The sequence below is a fragment of the Camelus dromedarius genome, chromosome 7 (assembly GCF_036321535.1).
Source record: "Camelus dromedarius isolate mCamDro1 chromosome 7, mCamDro1.pat, whole genome shotgun sequence".
Taxonomy (NCBI): Eukaryota; Metazoa; Chordata; class Mammalia; order Artiodactyla; family Camelidae; genus Camelus; species Camelus dromedarius.
The window spans coordinates 64,425,661-64,448,196 of NC_087442.1; the positions used below are offsets into that span (position 1 = coordinate 64,425,661).

The 22,536-nt window shown below is 37.0% G+C and overlaps 1 long non-coding RNA gene across 1 annotated transcript in view; it reads left to right on the plus strand.

Moving 5' to 3' along the window:
• Positions 1-22,536, plus strand: part of LOC116153975 (uncharacterized) — a 445,662-nt gene that overhangs the window by 59,666 nt on the left and 363,460 nt on the right. The window lies entirely within an intron of this gene.

The window sequence follows — 22,536 nt, forward strand, 5'->3', positions numbered from 1 at the left end:
AATTAAGATCAAAAGGATTGCTGTGGTTAACGGTCTCATTAACCAAGTGCCCTTTGAAAAAGGCTTCATTTCAGGAGTGAACTTCACTGAAGATTGTCAGCTGGTAAAATGCATGCATTCTCCATCAGTATTTTTCAATCGTGTAATCTGACTAAAATTTGGGATAATTAGAGAACAGAATCACTTCCTATTCACCCTGTTGGTGAGGGAGGGGTTCCCACATTAGGGCTATAGGGATCTCTGACCACACAACACCTAACACTGAACAGATGATATTGGCAGCTCTTGGAATTAGTGATGTGTTATGAGGCAGCCTGGACAAGCCTCCTAGAGAATGAAAGAACACAGGAAGAGTGAGACCTATAGGAAAGCCAGCACCACTGCCAGACAGGTAGATATGCGTATATCCACAACCTGCTAGGAAAGGACGGAGCCTTGTCACACAGGGCCTCATAGGGAGAGGTTGTACTCAGGAATGGAGTGAACAGCCAGGGGCCATGGGAGGCAGGCTTTGTAGTATCAGGAAGGTGAGGTGCCTCCTGGTTGCAGTGGGAAGGCATCATTGGCGTGTTTGAAGAATTCCACAGACTGGCAGAGAACTGAAACTTGCTGTTCAGGGAGAAGCAGGAGCTATATATGGTCCATTTGTTAAAGAGGGTTGTTTAACCTGGGGACCTTACGCACAGGAGCAGAATGGGGAAGGGTACTCATGGTTAGGCCTTCAAATCACTCCTGATTTCACGAGCTATCAAGACAGCACACAATATTGGATTTTAATTTTAAGCCTTATACCAACTATCCAACAAATATTTAATAAGAGCTACTGCGTGCCAGGCACTGTTCTAGAAGCTGAGGGTAATTAAGATAAATAATAAAAAAAAAACTATGCATTTGAGAGTTTATAGTTTAATAGAGCCAAACATGTAAATAAGTAAGTGCTAAATGAGCTGTAGCAGACATTAAAAAATAAAGAACCCAAGAACATGAAGGAAAAGTAATCCATCTTATCTGATAAGTTAAGAATAGTTTCCCCAGCAAGTACTTGCTTTCTGTCTCTTTTATGAATAAGGAAAATTATAACAGAAGCTCTTCCAGAAGTTACTCCCTTATATATATTTTTTGTCAATGAAAGTTTTATATTGTAAGTCAATATCTAAATCAGTTCTTGTTTTGGGGAATTTGATAGCTAATTGATTTAGGTAAGTCATCATTCAGCCACTGGGTTTGGGGAGGAGGCCAGGAAGCCTGGCTCAAAAAGTCAACAAAATCATTCTAATTTAATTCCTCTTCTACATCCTTTCCCCTCTTAATTCTTCTTCTCTTTCTTCTCTTCCTCTTCTTCCAAGATGTTGGGGAGACTCATAGTTAGATGGGCTTTAACAGCTTTTGCCTCATCTTCCCCTCTCTGACCCATCATGGAGTCTGTCAAGTCTAGCTTCAGTTCATTTCTAGAATCTTTCCATTTCCTTTCATGTCCACTGCCAGCACCTTAGTTTAGGCAAGTGGGGCTCTCTGCTTTCGCCCTGCCCTTTAGAGAACTCTGCGTAGCACAATCAATTTCTTAATGTGCACAAATCTTCCTGTATTAATTGGCTTTGGCACTCAACACAGACACATTTAACACTAAATGTCAAATCACATGGTTAACCTTGTTCCTTTCCCAGGGAAATATTTCTCCACAAATCTTACTCAATATTCTTTAAGCCAATGATGACCACATAAAACAAGCTGTGAAGGCTTGTGGGGTGTGTGTCCACCCATCTCACGGATTTAGTATCTTCAGGGTTGTGCAGTCTTCACTTGAATTTAAGGTTAGAACACTTTCATAATCACAGAGAGTTCCTGTACCCATTAGCAGTCATCCCCTGTTCTCTTTCCCCCTTCCCCACCCTTCTCCTCGTGCACTAGGTAACCACTAATGTACTTTATTTCTTTAGAGGTTTACTCATTATAGGCATTTCATGTAAATTGAATCACACAGTATGTAGTGTTTTGATACTGAGTTCTTTCACTTAATTGCAGTGAATTCTTGCACAAAGCAATATTGGGTGTTCATTTCTTTACTTATGAAATAGGAAATTCCTCAAACATAAGAAGAGTATCCAAAAGGTCTTAAGTAGTCCCAAATATGACAAATGTCCATTACATGTGGTTAGTCACACCTTATGTTTCGGGTCTCAGCCTGCATGTCACCTCTGATAGACCTCCTCACATGTCTTAAAGATAGACCATCCCTGTTATTCTATCTTCCAGACCCTTGTTTGCTTTTTAAAAAACACTATGATAAGCTCAAACAATTTCAATTGTCAGTCATCGTGTGTGTGTATCTGTCTCCCTCCTTCTTACTAAGTATAAAGTTTATGAGCAAATGAGCTCTGTCTAGGTTGCCATCATTGTACCTCCAGCGTTTAGCACAGTGGTTCAAAGCAGGCACTCAATTTTTGAATGAACGAATAATTCATTTATCAAGTTCAGTCAGGTTACTGAGTTATTGAATGATAAAGAGAATATAATAGAAGGCAAATACTTGATGGAGAATGATGATGAATTCAACATGGAGATTTTAAGTGTGAGCAAAGTTATGGGACGTCTAGGTGACCATATCTTCAGGGTAGTGGATAAACATAGTTTATATGCACAATTTTAAAGCTAAATAATGTAGAAAGGCCTATAGGAAAAGGTGATAGTCTCTTAATCTGTTCTGCCCTCAGTCCATCTCTCTAGAGATAAGCCTTTTTAACCATGTTTAACTCCTTTAAACATGCCATTGTGTGTATCTTCAAATATGATGTGATATTGCTCTTTCTTCATTTGTCAATTTCTGAAGTATTTATTACTATGCTCCATGAACCTTTAGCCCATTTAATCCACTAGATAGAAAAATTTCCATCTTCCTTTCCCAATAGTTAATATCTTTAAAAAAAATTCTGTTTAGTACACCTGTAAATTAAATAAGTTGCTTGAATCTTCTCCTTTTGTGTACTGTAAATAGTTCCAGTCGACTCCTTAAATTGTAAGATAAATGTATGTGTGTGTCTAGCATTCGTTCTGCCTCCATTTCCAAGTTTCTGGAAGTTGTACTTTTAGTTTTTCGTATTCAAGCTTGATAACATTTACATTCTCCTGTCATACATTCTTCTGGCTGCTCAAAGTCATGTCACATTTGAATTGGTTTCATGTCTGAACTGTGTTGCATGTATCATTTTTATTATTATTTCTGGAGAAACTGATTCCATTTTTTCCCTCTGATGGATGAAAAAGCGTATGTCTTCTTCACTGTATTATTAACATCTTCTAGCTTCTTTCTTCTCCCCTCTCTACTTTTTGAAATCAATTATTTTCTTTTCCTCCAAGCCACTGATTTCCTATTTTCAAATGGAATGGTTGCAGAAACCTTGGCTATATGTACAATGTTTTGCTTTCCTAGAGCTTTGCATTTTCTTTGTTTCTTTCTTTTTCTTTTCTCTTTTTTTTGGAGGGGGAAGTTAATTAGATTTATTTATTTATTTTTTCAAATGGCGGTACTGGGAATTGAACCCATGACCTCATGCATGCTAGGCATGCACTCTACCACTGAGTTATACCCTTGCCCTGCATTTATTTTCTTCCTTTCTTTTTCTTTCTCTCTCTCTCTCTCTCTCTCTTTCTTTTTCTTTCTTTCTTTCTTTCTTCTTGTAAAGACAAACATGTATTGATACCAAACTCCCTCAAATAAATAAAATTTTAGTTAGAAATGGACTAAATTCTACAAGTGTGTAAATTACATTATAGAGATAAAATATTAGACTTCAGAGTTTGACTATAGCTTGTAATTAACATTAATTATATACTAAATTCCATGAATATGGATAACTTGTTACAACTTACATAGTTCCAGACTAATCAAGCACTGGCTCACCAATCCTAGTGGTTATTATATTATTGAAAAAATCAAAGTAAAGAATTAAAAGAAAAAAAATGAGCAGAGAAGCTTCCTGACAAAATTCCTGCTGCTGTCAAAGCCATATCTAGGAGAGGAAATGCAGAACTTAATTCAGCTGTTGTTTTCTGCTGAGATATGAGTAGACAGTGTAGGTGACAACCTGATCTTTATCATTTACTAAGTATATGAAAATATTTAGAGACTGGAAAACTAGTTTACATACTCTTACAAGCAAAGTATGAATAATTAGATATCCCATAGATTAATTTATCAGTTTGTTTCACTTTGGCAAATAATATTTAATGATATAAAAGGTACATTTGTGAAACACATACACACGTGTGTGTATATAAAAGGCTTGATTGGCAGCAGGACCGAACTGACATAAGGTACAATAATTGTGCCAGCATACCCATCCTTATCCCATTAATGTGCCCCATTATGTGATGATTAATCCTTCCCATTTATCTAGCTTGCCATAACATTTGCATTCCAAGCAGAAATGAGGTATACAAATTATGCTTAGCAAGGGGAAAAGCTTACATCAAAGTAATTATGACATCTTACAGTGTACAGTGTATAGAAAGTTTGGAAAGTGCTTTTCACATAGATTTGCTCATCTGCTTTCCATAGCAACCCTGAGAAATGCATTGCTATATTAGTTCGACTTTATCGCTGACAAAACTGAGGATCAAAAAAAGTTCTGTTTTTTAAGGGAACTGCTGATAAGGAGCAGAGCAGGAGGACTGAAACCCAGGAAATACGGCTCTTGGTCTCCTTCTTACAACACAGAATTATCTGCTTATCACCTGTTAATGTTTGTCCTGCAGACTGTATCTGAGTAATAAAGGAGAGACACTGGATACTTGTAGCCACTTAAATTACCCAGGTGAGGTGTTATTTGCACCCCACCATCCTTTCTAAAGTTAAAGTGTCATAAATAAGACCTAACCTTCAATCCCGGCTCTTTCCAGGAATGTATATGATTAAGGAGAACAATACTGTGTGTGTCTAGCACTCTTCACCACACCCCCCCCAGATAAATTCTGGTAAAAATTAATATCCAGAAAAGCTTTGAGATGGGAAAGAAGTAATAAAATTATTAATATTTTTATAATTTAATAAAATTATTAAAGCACATACCCACTGCTTTGCCTCAGTGGTGGTTATGGGTTGATTGGATGCATTCTTTTAATTCACAATATAGTTTTTGAGCAACTACTGTGGGTCAAATGTAAACAAAAGAACAACACAACAAAATGGATACAGATTGTGGTCAATAACATGAAGGAAGTAAGCAGAGAAAAGCAAAATGTTTTTATTTTATTTCATTATTTTATTTTCCCAACGTGCTAGACATGAGGATACGATGGGGGCAAGGGAGAAGACAAGTTGTCACAGCCCTGTCCTGCTCCTTGAAAGTCACAAAATAACTGGAGGTTAATTTTATCTTTCCAGGTGAGATTTTGTTTTATTTTTCTCTCTTTAAAAATTGAAATGTAGTTGATTTACAGTGTTTTAGTTTCAGCTATACAGAAAAGTGATTCAGTTATATACACACACACACTATTTTTTCAGATTCTTTTCTATTATAGGTTATTACAAGATACTGAATATAGTTCCCTGTGCTATACAGTACGTCCTTGTTGTTTATCTATTTTATACATAGTAGTGTGTATCTGTTAATCCCAAACTCCTAATTCATCCCTCCCTAACTCCCTTTCCCCTTTGGTAACCATAAATTTGTTTTCTGTGTCTGTAAGACTCGTTCTGTCTTGTAAATAATTCGTTTGTGTCATTTTTTTAGATTCCACATATAAGTGATATCATATGATATTTGTCTTTGACCTAATGCACTTAATATGATAATCTCTAGGTCCACCCATGTTCTTGCAAATGACAACATATCATTCTTTTCTATGGCTGACTAATATTTCATTGTATATATACGTATTACATCTTCTTTATCCATTCATCTGTTGATGGACATTTAGTTTGTTTCCAACTCTTGGTTATTGAAAAATGTGATGCTGTGAACATTGGCCTGCTTGTATCTTTTTGAATTACAGTTTTCACTTTTTCCAGATATATGCCAAAGAGGGATTGCTAGATCATTTGGTAACTATTTTTGGTTTTTTTTAATGGAACCTCCATATTGTTCTCCATAGTGCCTGCAGCGTAGGAGGGTTTTCTTTTCTCCACACCATATCCAGCATTTATAATTTATAGACTTTTTGATGATGACCATTTTAACTGGTGTGAGGTGATACATCATTGTAGTTTTGATTTGTATTTCTCTAATACTTAGCAATTTTGAACATCTTTTCATGTGACTATTGGCCATCTGTATGTCTTCTTTGAAGAAATGTCTATTTAGGTCTTCTGCCCTTTTTTTTTTTTTTTTTTTTTGATTGGGTTGTTTGTTTTTTGATGTTGGGCTGATTGAGCTGTTTGTATATTCTGGAAATTAAGCCCTTTTCAGTTGCATCATTTGTAAATATTTTCTCCCATTCTGTAGGTTGTCTTTTCATTTTGTCTGTGGTTTCCTTTGCTGTGCAAAAGCTTGTAAGTTTCATTAGGTCCCATTTATTTATTTTTGCTTTTATTTTTTTGCCTTGGGAGACTGTTCTTAGGAAGTTTGCTACAATTTATGTCAGAGAATGTTTTGCCTACATTCTCTTGGAGGAGTTTTATAGTGTCATAGCTTATATTTAAAATTTTAAGCCATTTTGAGTTTATTTTTATGTATGGTGTCAGGGAGTGTTCTAACTTCATTGATTTGTAAGAGGCTGTCCAGCTTTCCCAACACCACTTGCTTGAGAGACTGTCTTTTGTCTATTGTATATTTTTGCCTCCTTTGTCAAAGATTAATTGGCCATAGGTGTATGAATTTATTTCTGGGCTCTTTATTCTGTGCATCGATCCATATGTCTGTTTTTGTGCCTACACCACGCTATTTTGATTACTGCGGCTCTGTAGTATTGTCTGAAGTCTGAAAGTGTTTTGTCTCCAGCTTTGTTCTTTTCCCTCAGGATTGCTTTGGTGATTCTGGGTCTTTTGTGATTCCATAGCAATTTTAGGATTATTTGTTCTAGTTCTTTGAAAAATATCATGGGTAATATGATAGGGATTGCATTAAATCTGTAGATTGTTTTGGGTAGTATGGTCATTTTAACAATATTAATTCTTCCAATCGAAGAGCATGGGATATCTTTCCATTTCTTTGAATCATCTTCAGTTTCCTTTATCAATGTTTTATAGTTCTTAGCATAGAAGTCTTTTACCTCCTTGGTAGGGTTTATTCCTAGGTTTTTTATTTTTTTGACACTATTTTAAAAGAGATTGTTTTTTAAGTTTTTTTTTCTGTTATTTCATTGTTAGTGTAAAGACATGCAACAGATTTCTATATGTTAATCCTGTGTCTTGCTACTTTGCTGAATTTGCTTATCAGGTCTAATAGTTTTTGTGTGGAGACCTTAGGCAAAGTGTTTTTAAATGAAGGGGTCATGAAAGCATCTCTGGGTAAGTGACATTTAAGAAGATGGGCTGGAGCCAGCAACATGGGAGCCTGAGGAAGAATGTTCTGCAGGGGACACAGAAAGAGCAAAGGCCCTGAGATGAGGAAAGAACTCAGAATATGCTAGGAACGGTCCAGTCTCAGTGGGCAAGGAGAGAGCAAGCAGGATGTGAGGGTGAAGAGGTTGACAGGACCCTGTAGACCATGCAAGGAGATTGGATTTTACTATGAATGCAACAGGAAGCCATTGATGTAATTTAAGAAGAGATACCATGACATAATTTACATAAAAATAAAAGATCATTGTGGAAGATCTGCTGAGAATAAGTAGAGGGACCATAGCTGAAGCAGGGAGACAGCAGGGATATTCCTGACAGGAGGAGATAGTGGTGTGGACTAGGGGGGTAGGTAGGACTGGGGAGAAAAGGATGTTTATAGAACAAATGAATAAATCTTTTTTCTTTGGGTGTAAAATGATGGACCTAACCTCTGCCTTCAAGGCCAACCCTGTAGTCGCTACTGTCCATCATGGGAGCTTCTAGATCCAAACTAACAGAGCATTAGCCAATTATCTGGGCTCTTTATTCTAAAAACAATTTCTCTTTCAAATTATGAAGAAGTGCTTTCTTCTTTGGAAGTGAATGTTCAAAATTTAAACCAATTCCTTATTGACAATTAACATACTGGAAGTAATGCACACAAATCCTGAGTGTACACATTAATTAGCTTCCTGAAAGCAGGACACCTGTGTAAAAAGCTCCCAGATCAAGAGACAGGAAGACATTGCCAGCATCTCAGAAGCTCTCCCTTCTGTTCCCTCCCAGTGACTTCTCTTCTGACCTCCCTAACTAACCACTGTCCTGACTCCTTTCATCATAGAGTAGCTTTGTCTCTTTTTACACATTACAGGAATAAAATTGTACACTATATACTCTGTGACTCTCTTCTTTCACTCAGTATGTGCAATTCATCCAACTTGTCAGTAGTAGTTTGTTGGTTCTCGTTGCTGTATAGTGTTCTATTTCCCAACTGTACCAATGGAAAAGTCTCCATTTTTCCAATCTACTCTGATGGACATTCTTTTTTCCATGAGAATAGAATTGAATCATGCTTTGTTGCATGGTGAAGTCTTTATGATAAACAACTTGTTAATATTTAAGTGAGTTACTTCAGTTCAAGTGAAAAGAAAATTAAAGCTTATTGTTTGATATGGATCCTACTTCCAAATATTTTACAAATATTAGTACAAATTTACAAATATTTATGGCAACATTGTTGAAAAATTGATTTTTCACATGTCGGGCACTGTACTAAGTGTTTAAACACAGTGTTTCATTCATTCCTTACAGGCGTTAGATGAGCCATGTGCTAACTCTATCCCTGTTTCCCATATGATGAACTTAAGACCCAGAGAGATAATTTGTCTCAGTTCAGAGTTTCACCAGCAAAACAGAACTTAGGACTCATATGTATGTATGTATATGAATATTCATATATAGATTAGACAGACAGGTTCATTGCAAGGAATTGGTTTACGTGATTGTGGGGGTTGGCAAGGCACATGTTAAATCTCTGTTGGGAGGACATCAGGGAGGGCAGGCTGGAACTTTGGAGCATGGGCTGAGTTGCAGTCCACCAGCAGAATTTCTTGTTCCTTGGGGAAGCCTCAGTTCTGCTCTTAAGGCCTTTCAACTGATCACCTCTGGCTCACCCCGATTATCTAGGATAATCTTCTTTAAACTGGTTATAGACTTTAATCACATCTACAGTATACTTCACAGCACCCCCTACTTTGATTTAATAATCTGGCTCAGTTGACACATAAAACCTACCATCACAATCATATAACGAGATAGCAGGACTGAGGTATCAGTCCAGGTCTGTATGATATTAAGGCCCAGGATCTTCATTTCCATGATCTGTTCAAAAAATATTCTAGGCTGAGGGCAGAGAACAATGCAAGATTCTGGGGTGGTAATGTACTGGGGATAATCTAAGAATGAAAAGAAGGTAAATGTGCTTGAAGCACACAGATCTGGGGGAGGCAAGAGATAAAGTAAGACTCTCGAGTTTGGTCATCCTCTAACAGGTCTCTGCCAAGTACTAGCTGTGTGATATTGGGAAAGTTACCTAAATTTATTGTTATTCTACTTTATGAAATGGGTAATGAAACCTATTCCTAAGGTGGATGGAATACATACATGTGAAGTGCTTGGAATAGTACCTGGCACTGGTAAGGATGGCATAAATGTTAGCCATTAATTTTCATGGGCGATGGAAGGGTACAGCAGAGCTCCAGCTCTTAAACAGCATCTTTGCTTGAGTCCTTTATAGTACATAATATATAAGAAAGAATCGTAGTCAATAAGGTGGAGGTGCATAACTCAGTAAGTGGTACTGGGAACACTGGCCAGCTCTTTAAAAAAACTAAATAGAGAGGTTCACCTTGGATAGTGTATCAGAAGAAAGTGTGGGAGGGTTGAAAGTAAAGGTAATACCGTAAAAGGAAGAAAACATTAGGCAAATATTTGACAGAGTGTGAAATTACAGAGGAAATGATAATACATCTGGTTATATAAAAATTAAAATTTAAAAACATCTCTGAACCATTATACTCAAAATTCAAGGGCAGATGTTAATCCTGCTTGCCATGAAGATGACAAAGTGGGGGGAGGGTACAGCTCAGTGGTAGAGTATGTGCTTAGCATGCACAAGGTCTTGGGTTCAATCTTCAGTACCTCCATTAAAATAAATAAGAAGTAGAAAATAAAACAGAATTTGGCATTAAAAAAACATGATAAGGTATGACAGCCTAAAATAAAACCCCAATATATTAATGGGTGAATAATAGGAACAAACATTTAAAAACATGAAAAAAAGTTGGCTGATAAATGTATGAATAGATTTAATCGTAGAGTTAATAGAAATTAAAATATTATTTGAGTGCATACTTTTGCCTAACTAATCACTAAAATTTAAAAAAAAACATTATGCAGACGAGGTGATGAGGAGATAGACACATTATGTGCATTCAGTTTCTTTGCAGTGTAAATTGTTACAACTCTTCCAGTAAGTGTTGTGGCAATAATACATCTTAGAAAGTTTTAAAATGTTCCTTGCCTAGTAATTTCACTTGTCTCCAAGGAGGAAATAATCTCTAATTCTGATAAAGCATGATATATAAAGGTATTCATCATAACATTATTTATCATAAAGAAGTATTGTAAAGCATCTAAATGAACAGCAATAGTGAAATGTTTGTATCTTTCTGATTACTACACAGCCATTTAAAATTATATCTCTGAAGTGGGTGGGGGAAATGAGGAGATGTTGGTTGAGGGGTACAAAGTTTCAGTTACATAAGCTGAGTAAGTTCTGGTGATCTGATGTACAGCATGGTGACTATCAGTAATACTGTGTTACATACTTGAAAATATTTCAAGTAGATTGTAAGTGTTCTCATCACTTACACACAAAATATTTAACTGTAAGGTAATGGATATGTTAATTATCTTGATTGTGGTAATCATTTTACAATGTATGCATTTATTAAAACATCACCTTGTGTGGCTTTATTATATGAAAATTTTATTTGTCAATTATATATCAATAAAATCAGAAAAAAATTATGTCTAGAAGTAATTTTGAATACAAAAGAAGATGCTTTGTTAAGTGAAATATGAAAAGTGGAATGTCACTATGACTGTTATATATATGTATCTCCATCCAACCATAAAAATATATTCATAGAAAAGTAACCAAAAGTGATTATTTCTTGGCTTTAGAAATGTGGGTAATTAATGTTTTTCTTTATTTCATTATTTTCTAAATTTTCTACACCTTTAAGTTTAATTGATACAAAACTGCACAGAAAAAGAAACTGCAATTCTACTAAAGACAGCAAGCAGGAAGGGTCAGTGAACCCACTCTGTGCTCAGGCTGAACAGAATAACTTCTAGTCGCTTCCCGGATGCTTGGTGCATTCTTTTGTCTCTGTTGTTATATCATCCTTTCAACCAGGAAACATTCCCTCTATTGTCTATTTCCAAATTCCTCCCATAATCCTTCTAAGTTCAAGCATTATTTCCTTTGTAAAATATTCCCTGACTTTTTCACTCCTCAAGAGCTGGGACATCCTTCCTAGTGGTCCTGTAGCACCTGGCACATACATAAGGGTGGCCTTGAAGTCTTATGCATAGTCTTATACACAGGCAATATACATAAACATTTATCAATGGTATATTTAAATACATATAAAATAATATCTGTTTCCAGACTAAAAGGCCATGCTTTATATTAAAATATTTACTGCATTCTGTTGTAATTTTTATATTGTTCTTTCCATTCTGTGGCCCTTTGGAAGGTAATTCCTTTGCCTTTTTCATCTCTGTGCGTGAGCCTACCTTTTATAGCACCTAAGATGAAGTGGGTCCTTGGTAAATATTTGTGAGTGAATGAGTGAATGATCTAATTGGCCTAAAATGCGTTTTTCAAGCAAAATAGTGTTCACTGTTTCTGTTGTTTATTAGTAGTTTAAAAACAGACTTTGAAACATTCTAATCCTCTCTTACCTTTTTTACCTGGAGGTGAATAATCTCTTTGATGTTTCCCTTTAGCTTTGGCTCTGTTGGTTGAACTTCTCATCTCTTTCTGGCCTCTTATATCAGTGTTGACATGTGAACAGCAAACAGAAGTTAACACATTATTCCAGTTTTGGATACGCTGCTCTTCTGTATAAAGATGTTGCTTCTAAAGTTTTCTAATGATGCTCAGCAAGTGTGAGTTTAAGCAGCATCATGCCCTACTTCCTGCATTCAAAGAACATTCCAAATCATAGTTATTTATGATGGTGTTTATGAAGCTAGGCAGTACTTTCTGGATAACACTTTTAAGCTTTTATCCTAGTTTTTTTTTTCCTCCCAAACTTTGTAGTAGTTGCCGTCTCTTGCTATGTAGTTAGTAAGTGAATTTAGAACCTTGTTTATTACCCTACAACTAATTAGTTTTGAGGCATAAAGTGGGATCTTAAAAAATACTTGTTTTGAATATATATCCTTTGATCTATAACACTACCGTGGGTATTTTTTTCACCCATTCCCACTCAACATCCCCATCTCAAATTCTGGTAATGTTTTAAGACTTTGGGTAATGGTGTGGTTGACTGCTCCAAACCATGACTTGGCTTGCTGTGTTTTGAATTCATGTCCAAGTGACTTAGTAATATTGAAAACCCAGGTAGTTTCATGATAATTTGATATTTTCTCTGATATCTCATCCAAAACAACAAAGCATCGAGCTAGTTTCTTTAAAGACATTTTCTTGTTTATCTGCACTGTTTTGTTATTTTTTGGGGGGAAATATTTATGCAGTTGGTATTTAATTGTCATGGTTTTAGTTATTTCTGAATCTAAGGAAGTACTTAGCAGTTTGTGTCATGCTTGAGAAAACTGTTATTTATTTACTTATCTTTGGCTTTTTCTGCAAGTAGCTAACAACTGAGTGGAGCAGGACACCTTTGTTTGGACACTAAATTTTTACCAGAAAAACACTGGCTATTTATTTAGGTTTCAGTGAAATTCATGCACCCACGTTGTTGCAAATATATTTAAAAGTTTTCTAATAACTATATCAAGGGCTGATTTTTTAACAATTCAAATTAAATTAATTAAAATTAATTAAATATAATTTAAAATTGATTAGAATTAAATGTAACTTTATGTTAATTAAAGTTAAAATTTAGAATTACATAAAATTAAACATTCAGTTCTCAGTTGTACTAACCATATTTCAGTACCCACACATGACTGGTAATGGCAGTATTGGACAGTGCATGTTTGGATGGTTTGCTGTAATTCTGTACAACTTCACCTGTTGTTTTCTTAGAAAGATTTTAACTTTTATAGTCCTTTTTAAAAAACTTATTTGGGATGTAATACCATTTTTCCTTTCAGGTAATTTTAAGTCAAAATGATCACACTCTAGTTCAAGCAGCAGTATGTTCTTTGCCTTTATAATTTCAGGGTCCTTCAAGTCATCATCGGAAAATGCATTCCTAGAACGGGCATATATTATCAATTGCCCATGAAACTGTACTTATACTCAGGAATTTGAACTCGACATTTTCATCTGCTGACTAGATGACTAGTTACGCTCCCAATTTGGCTGCGTACATGCTTGCACTGTTTGCTTATATATTCTCGTGTCAATTGCATGCTCAGAATTTGCCAGAATTTAAAAGGCCAGTGTTAGATAATTTTTATAGATGGCATTTATCAAGCTTTTGGGCTTCATGATATATTTACTTACAATGAATGCACATGTACTGATGGAGATTTAGTGTGGAATTTACTTTGTGTGTTTATACCGATATTCTGAAATGAGCCCAATCTACCTGTCATGTTGATTGTTGACTGAGGGAATTTGTGTGTGTGTGTGTGTGTGTGTGTGTGTGTGTGTTTTAAAGGTTGCATTGTCTTTAAATTAAAACAATTTTCTTTGATCCAGGGGATTCTAGGTGTCTGTATGACTGAAATCTGTGTGTGATTTTATTCTAGCAGAATAATTTTAAAGCCTTGTAGGTCTTAAAAATACCAAGTTTAGATTGATTAGATTGAATACCATTTATTTTTTCATTTATCATCCATTTATGGCCTACTGACTGTGTTCAAAATAAGGCATTCTCTAAGGGAGTATTCATGACCTCGCTCTGCAAGTAACTGGTATTTTTTACCCGTATATTCAGTTTATCTGTTAAAATATTAGCCATAGGACTCACAGTACTATGCTAGTTGGCCATCTTGGCCAGAAAAATCTGTTTACTCCTGTCAGAATATAAAGTGATGTGAAAACACAAGAAAAGAGACCAGTGTAATTGAGCTTTGTTCATCACTCTGTCACAGCATTATTGACCGTTCATGGACAGATCACTTAACCTTTATGTTTTTCAGTTTCTCCATTTATAAGTATTATGATAAATGTCCTATTCACCACTAACCAATTCTGAGGGTCAATTGTAAGGATCAAATGAGCCTTGCTTGTGATTGAATGGTTTACATTAGGATGAAGAAAACATGGCTCCTAGACTTGAGGTTGAATACAGGGATCTGCCATAGGTTGGGTGATTAAATTTACAGCAGCTGCAACAGGCTGATCAAAAGGTTGGAAAGAAGGAAACCAACAGAAGCACAAGCTCTGTGTGGCATTAAAGGTAGAATAATAGAATTTTGCCTGTTCTGTGCCCCGTGGTTCCCCCTGGCTTTGTGCGGTACATAGAGCATCTTGGCTTTTGTGTCCTGGGCTTCCCAGGAAGCAGAGCTTGAGGCAAAAGCTGAAGTTTGAGTGCTTTATTGAGGAGCTTCATTCTAGGGAGTAGAAGTAGGAGGTGCAGGGTCAGCAAAGCAGAAGGAGGATGTATTGTAAAGTTAGCCTTAGCTGTGGGTAGCTGTTGCTCCATCTTACGGGACCATTGCAAAAGATGTCTGACCTGTCTCAGGACCTTATCTGTCAGCTCTCCTGCTGCTGGCTGAAGGTCACTTCATGAGGTGTTCAACTCCTGCATTCCTGGGTTATGCCTGGATGGGTGCTGTGCAGGTCCTGGGATGTCCTGTGGCTCAGTGCTGCACTCCTCAAAGTGTGATCTGTGGATGGCAGACTGTCATGGGTCCATGATAAGATAAGCACAGAAATCGGAAGTGTTTAGAAACTTTTAGAGCGTTTTGACTAATTTTATGTCAGTTGAATTTAAAACAGTTGGACTCGTCTTTTTGTATGCCTTTGGTTCTTATTTTTTTAGTTTATTTTTGTAGCAATTATTTTTTATTGTATTTTACGAAGTGTCAGCCAGCAATGGCTTGGAGAACAAAATGACCCTTTATCAAAGATAGCTCGAAAATGACTGCCTTAGTTTAAATAGAGAACACCTGTGTGGGAGGTGCACCGTGCAGGCAAGAGGTAAAGTAATACCAGGTCTCACTGGCGAGGTTAGTCAGGCCCCACATAGACTTACTTGGTCCCTGAAGAGGTGGCTGGAACAAATGGCCGAAATGCTCTAAGAAAAGTGAGGCTGGGAGGATTTGGAGAGACACTAAGAGGTATTGATACTCATGGTTCATCCTGATGATTTAGAACAGCAGTTCTCAAACTTTTTAGTTTTAGGATGCCTTCATAGTCTTAACAAATTATTGAGGACCCCAAACAGATTTTATTTAGGCAAGTTATTATTTACTAATATTTACCATATTTGAAATAAAAACTGAGAAAAAAATTAAATATTTCTGTGTAAATTTACATACTGTAACTATAATAAATCCACTACATACTGACATACATAAAACAATTTAATGATCATTTTATAATTTAAAATATAACATTTAATGATTATATATTCTAAAACAAAAATTATTTAGTGAGAAGGGTGGCACTGTTTTACATTTTCTCTTTAATGTTTGGCTTAGTCTCAGACAGCTGAGTTCCCATGCCTGCTTCTGAATTCATGTGTTGCGAAAAGTGGATCCTAAATCTAGCCAACAGATAATTATTAAACATTTGCTGTGTGCTACTTGCTATGATAAATACTGATGATATAGGTATGAATAGGAACCCATTCTCCTTCATTTTGATGTTAAAGTTTAGAGGGAAACGTAGGTAAAACCAAGAAATGAGAATACGGTGTGGAAAGCATCCCAGTCAAGGCAACATTCTGGGGGTCTTGGAGTGGCCCTTTCTTCCTGGCAGCAACTGGGTGTGAGGCATGACTGATTATGTCATAGCTTAGTATTTTTGTATTTGAATTTTAAGTAAGTAAAAGGGTAACAGTTCTTGTGGAGAATTAGAAGCATTCACATTTCACTAGTTCTAGGCTGGTGAAGTGAACCACAAAAAAGAATTTCAGAAAAAAAAAGATACTTAAAAAGCAAACAAACAAACAAAAATGACTGGAAAGAAATGCTGAGGAAGATGGTGGAGTCTGGCATAAAGGCAAAGATTAAAGAAAAGATAACCAGAAAATTCTCATGTAAAGGAAGTACCAGAGATCACCAGGACTTTAGGATAAGGACATTAAAAAGACTTTAAGAGGCTACAGGGATTTTAAAAACTAGGACAAGACAGATGTCATGTATAATTTATTACCTAGAAAACCGTTAGTTAGAATGGATGTGAAATTGCAGGGTAGGAGAGTCAGGTGTGGAAAAAAGGTACCCCAGCAAAAGTTAATGTGCTAAAGCAATATGCTTTCAAAGTCAGTTAGTCAAGATTATTGAGAATAATGGGAGGTGGAGTGGGCAGCTGGAGCTAGAATTTATGAGCTTGTAATAAAAAGAAGAGGAAAAGGAGAGTTCAGACTTTTTCTTACAGCAAAAATGTTGAGGTTTATAAATGTTTGAAGGAAGAAAGATGATCTGGCCTGTGGGTTAAAACACATTTTTAGTAAAGAAGAAAGAAAATAAGGTAAAAGAAACAATGACCATTGAAGACTCATCATGTAACTGAGCAGGACCCATGGGGCCTTCCCGGGACAGATTGCCACCCCTCCCGTATGTCCTCTGCCTGCCTCTTACTTGTACAAAAGTTTAGTCCCCTCTACCTTCCCTGAGTTCCAAAGAGCATATTCAAATAGTTGCTAACTAGGGAAATGAGGAAACACAGGAAAAGCAAGCCCAACATAACCTTTTTCATGATTGTTAGCTTAAACTAATGCCTTGGTTTATGACCCCAAACTGCTGAGATAATGTCCTGTGGCTTCAACCAGCTAGCCCCAAATGGACTTAAAACTGATGGCACCAGGAGGGTCAATTAAGAACTGAAACTCCCGAACCATCAGGCTCTAAGTAAATAATAAAATGCCTCAACCATGGCTTTTGCTCTCTCCTAGAAAGAAGTTAAGGGATCACAAGACCATTATTTACTAGCTCACTTTGCAGGAACACATAGATCAATCACAATCACCAATGACACACTAAGTCACAAGACGGTTCCCGGAAGTCTACAACTGAGGGTCTTACCATGAAGCTGAAACCACAAAGACCAGCCCCCACCTTTAACTTTTCTGCCTTTAAAAATCTTGGGCCCTGGCCAGCCAGCAAGATGGATTTTAGGACCCCCATCTTCTGGTTTGGTGCTTCCTCAACTAATAAACCTTTCTCTGCTCCAAACGTCAACATTTTCCATTTGTTTGGCTTCACTGTGTGTTGGGCACATGAACTTGGGTTCGACAATGGTAACTTTGAAATTTATTTTTACTTCAAAAAATTCTATTGTCATAAAAAATTCCCTAAGAAATTAATTTTAAATGCTTTCATTATTAAGTAATATATTCTCATTATTAAACATTCAGGAAATGTAGGAAAACCACCCATTATTCCACCATTTAATTTTAACACACTATATTTTTTCCAGTGTTTTTCGAAGCATGCTTTTCTTTGTTTTGACTTTGGTAAGATGTTGATACCACTATCTAAGTAGGTTTTATGTGATCATAGGACAAAGTTATAAATACAAATCCTTTGTAGAATCTTTTTATAAATAAAAGCTATGAGGGTCAAGTGGATCTATATTTAAGCAGTTTCTTCTACCATAACTGTGTTTGTGTAAAGCTTTCTAGAAACCATTTCAGGTGCTCAATCTTGAGCAAGTTTAACTTACTGTTGCAAGCCAAACTTTCTGTTGCAAGCCAAGAGGGATTTTCTTGTTGGTTCTGGTAATGCCTTCATCCTTTTGGGCTGCTGTAACAAAATTCCACAGACTGGGTAGCTTGTCAACAGAAATTTATTTCTCCCTGGAGGTTGGAAAGTCCAAGATCAAGGTGCCAGCATGATTGGGTGATGAGCCCCTTCCTGGTTCATAGCCTTCTCATGTCCTCACATGGTGACAGGAGTCAAGGGAGCTCTCTGGGGTCTCTTTTATATGGGTATTAATTTTATTTATGAGGCCTCTGACCTTATGCCCTAATCAGCTCCCAAAGGCCCCGTCTGCTAATACCATCACACTGGGCATTAGGATCTCAAAGTATGAATTTGGGGAGGGGTAAGGACACAGACACTCAGACCATAGCATGTAGTATGTGTGCAGTTCTAATGTCTGGAGTGTCTTTCAGCTGAGTTCATGGCTACTTTATGGAAAGTCAATAATGATTTATATCATCCTTTTATCCTCTCTTCATAATCTTGTTTGATAATAGCTTTTAGATCTGTGCTTCCAGAGAAAGGACAGATCAAAACTTATCAACTCTCTGCTTCTGGTATAAAGAACTGACTCCAGTTGGGATGGGAATCGTCTCTAAGCTCTGATCTCTTATTTCAAGAGATCTTTTTATTTTAAAATAGTCATGTGCTTGTCTGTCTACCCTTCACACTGCTCTTTTCCCTGAAGAGAACAAGATTCATGTAGGCATATCCTAGATACACTTTCTTAACATTTGTCTTTTCTTAGGATAGTTCCACCTCAGCCGAAGTTTAAATTTTTTTCCTGTATTTTCATTTTAATTCCCAGTGATATGCATAATGAAAGAGCTGAATTCAGTGTTGAAGGAGTTAGACTCTGTGTTGCTACTAGAGCCATTCTTATAATCTTCTATGCATTTTATTTTGAATCTACGTATTTAACACAGTGTCTGGATGTGACAGGAACATAATAAAACATTTATTGAATGAATAAGTTTTAGTTTTCTCTTGTGAAAAAAACTGTTCCTAAATAAATGTCAAGTGAATCTTGTAGAATTTTTCCTTTGAGCTTGAATTCTGGACTATATTGCTGACCTGTTCCAGCCTAAATTCCTGACAGGGTTTCTCAAACCCTAGTGTGTACTAGAATCACCCAGGGAACTTGTGGACTCTTGGACCACACCCCATAGATTGTCTCATTCACTAGGTGAGGTCTAGTTATCCACATTTTTAGTAAGTGCTTGGAGTGTTTGTGTAGTAGATGGTCATGGGACCACACTTTGTAAAACACTGTTAAGAGGTAGCTTCAGGATGACAAAGGCAGATCAACTTAGATCTGTGTTTTCCTTAATTTGGTTAGGTTCTACCTATTTCAGGCAGATACTCCAGACAGCTGGTTTTGGGAAATGGTCTTAGGATGGTCTTTAGATCATCAGTCTGGAATGAGTTCCAAAAGACTTTGTCTCAGTTGCACATGCAGAAATTAACATCCTGTCATATTATCTTGTTATGAGTAAATCTCCATGATGTCAAATCTACCTGATTAAACAATTGACCATTGTTTTAAGAAATGAAATTCCTTAAGAACATTTCATTATCAAGTCCTCATAGAGCAAGGACCAGCCAATGACTTAAAAGAAGCTGTCTTGCAGGGAGGCTATAGCTTAGAGGTAGAGTGCATGCCTAGCATGTGTGAGGTCCTGGGTTCAATCCCCAGTACCATCATTAAAAAATGAGTAAATAAACCTAATTAACTCCCCCCAACAACAACAACAGAAAGATAAAATTAAAAAAAAAACACAACAACTGGTTGATTAAGAAAAGATTGATGCTCCTTTGGCAACTCAATGCTCCTTGCTTAAAAATCTGTGATTTGTACTTTGTGGTCACTGCTGAAGTCACCCTCACCATTTCACTGAGGAAGTGGGGCTCTACATGGTTGCATTTGCTTCCTGTACTCTCTGAGTCTGCCTCCTTGATTTGAGTTGCTAGGTGCTCTCCATCTGACAAGGCAGCCTCCCTTCTGTGGCAACATGCTATCAGGTAGTGTCAAGAGGCACGTGCCTGAAAGGGGAATTGCCACTTGCAGCAAATACCACCTTGCCACTGAGTCAGCAAAATCCCCTCTGCGACTTTTGCGCCAAGACAGAAAAGAATACAGAGGATCTAAGAAATGTTAGTTATTTAGGACTTGGCGCATAAATCTCTTCTTCTACATGCAACTACAACAAGAAATAAAAATTCAAACTCCAGTTCCCCAGACAACCAACCAAATAGACCAACTCCCCAGGATCCAGCCTTTCAAATGAAATAATATTTATAAGTATGGAGAAAAATGATTACTGTATCCATGAGAGTTTTGCTTTATTATGCTCTGAAGACCTGAAAATGTTAATAAGCCTTGCTGTACTGCCTTCAGCGCTGACTGTTAAGTTCTGTGACTCGGGTGGTGGAGGACAGAGGGGACTGCTTACCTCCTTTCATGTGGAGGGTCACCATTAGCATATCACTCTTGGCCTGTCTCCACATCTCTGTCCCCAGCTCCCTCTCATGAAGTGCCATCTTCTCTGGTGAATGTGGGAGCTGACATTGACATACATATCTCAGCTCCTTCCTTTTCTTCTTCCTGAAGAGCCAGCCACCAATGAAAACTGCATATTCTAGGTCAGCATCTCTGCGCTGAGTTTTCAGTGGCCCTTTTCTGTAAATGAAGTGTGTGATTACTTAGCACTGCCTGTGTCTGATTGTCCTAGGGCCTGGTGTCATACTGGGAAACTATTGTTGCTGAATATCTTAGTCATGCTCTCCAACTTGGTCTGAGGTAGATAAGAGCCCCTTTAAGGAAGGACTTGCTGTCCTTGGACAATGGGCAGAGTGCCTCCAGCTGCCTGTATTTTCAGGATCTGCCTCAGCTGCATGGAGCTAGTTGCTTTGCATCCCACATCTTCCCAGGACACCCCAAATTTGGTGAGTGAGTTAGGAGGGGGTTTAGAGGCTCAGTGCTTTCGACTCACTCTGGGATGACTCTCACAGGCAATGCTCACTCCGTAACTGCCTGCCAGATTGGCCAAATTTTCTTTGGGTCTGCATCGCAGCGTGACTTTTTCTTCTATGCAGTCCTTCTTATCCTCTTCCTTTAATCCCTTATATACATCCTAAACTTGAACGCTGTCTCAAGTCTGCACTTGGAGAATCCAAACTACGACACAGCCTCTTTTAGTTATAAAGGTTTTAAATATCTTTCTACTTAATTTTTGGTTTTCTTAGCTGGTTCAGAACTCAGGTAGGGAAACAATGGTGCCATTTCCAGGCTCCCTTAGGATCCAACAGTGGAAATAACTCAGACTAGGTGAGGAAAACTTTTACCCCATTTCTGTGGAGCTTAGAGGCGTAAATAATATGGATGACATCAGGTGGCCCTGAGTGGAGTTCCCTGTGAGTAATGAATGGGCACTCTGGTTATACCATCAGAAGTTAATATATTTTTTGACTCTTATAAATAAAGAAAAATATGACTTCCTGTATTGATACACATAAAACACAAAGAGCCTTACTTTCAGAGACACATGAAATGTGGTTTATGATTGTATGGTTTCCTAAGAGAACAGCAGATACTCCATCTTATCAAAAAGGAGTTAAATAACCCCAATTTCTACTCAATACACATATTCATTCTTGGCTTAAGGTGTAAATGGTTGACACTATTCTGATATTTTGTAGAACAGAGCATTAGGTAAATCATCAAACTAGTGTTAAAAACACTTCTGTAAAGAATCCCTATCCTTCACGTGCAGATACCAAGGTAGCTCCGAGTTAATAATTGTGAAAAATTACCAGTGCTTCTACTGAGAACAGAATAAATAGAACATGACTTTGTAATACAGCAGAACTAATGTTGTAATGGTGATGCTATCAAAAGGGGCTATTTTGTGAGGGTTTTTCTTTAGAATGTAGCATATAATATTCTCTTGCAAATTCAACTTGTGGTCATAACTGGATATTTTATGAGGGGAATGGGAACAGAGAGTTTTATCTGGGACAGTACAGCTTTTGGAAGGTTTCACTTGGAAAAACTGGGGAGCAATCAAATACACATTTAATAAACCAGATCAGCTAATTTTAACCCTGAAACTCAAAAGAATGACATGTTACAACCAGGTAGTCCTCATATTCAGCTGGGTTTTTAAGTTTGTTTAAATCAGTGGTTTTCAACTGTGTAAGAATATGAAAATAGATCATATTAAGTAAAGAGAGAAAGTGAAAATTGGCCTTACTGAAAAACCAGACCCATAGCATTAGCCAAAGAACATAAAATACACCATGTTTACAACAGGGCAATGATGAGGACACACCTTATCAATATGAAAATGATTACCCCCCTGCTCTCTTTGCTACAGCCTTGCCTTCTGGGTGATGTTGAGTCTTTATCAATGATAATC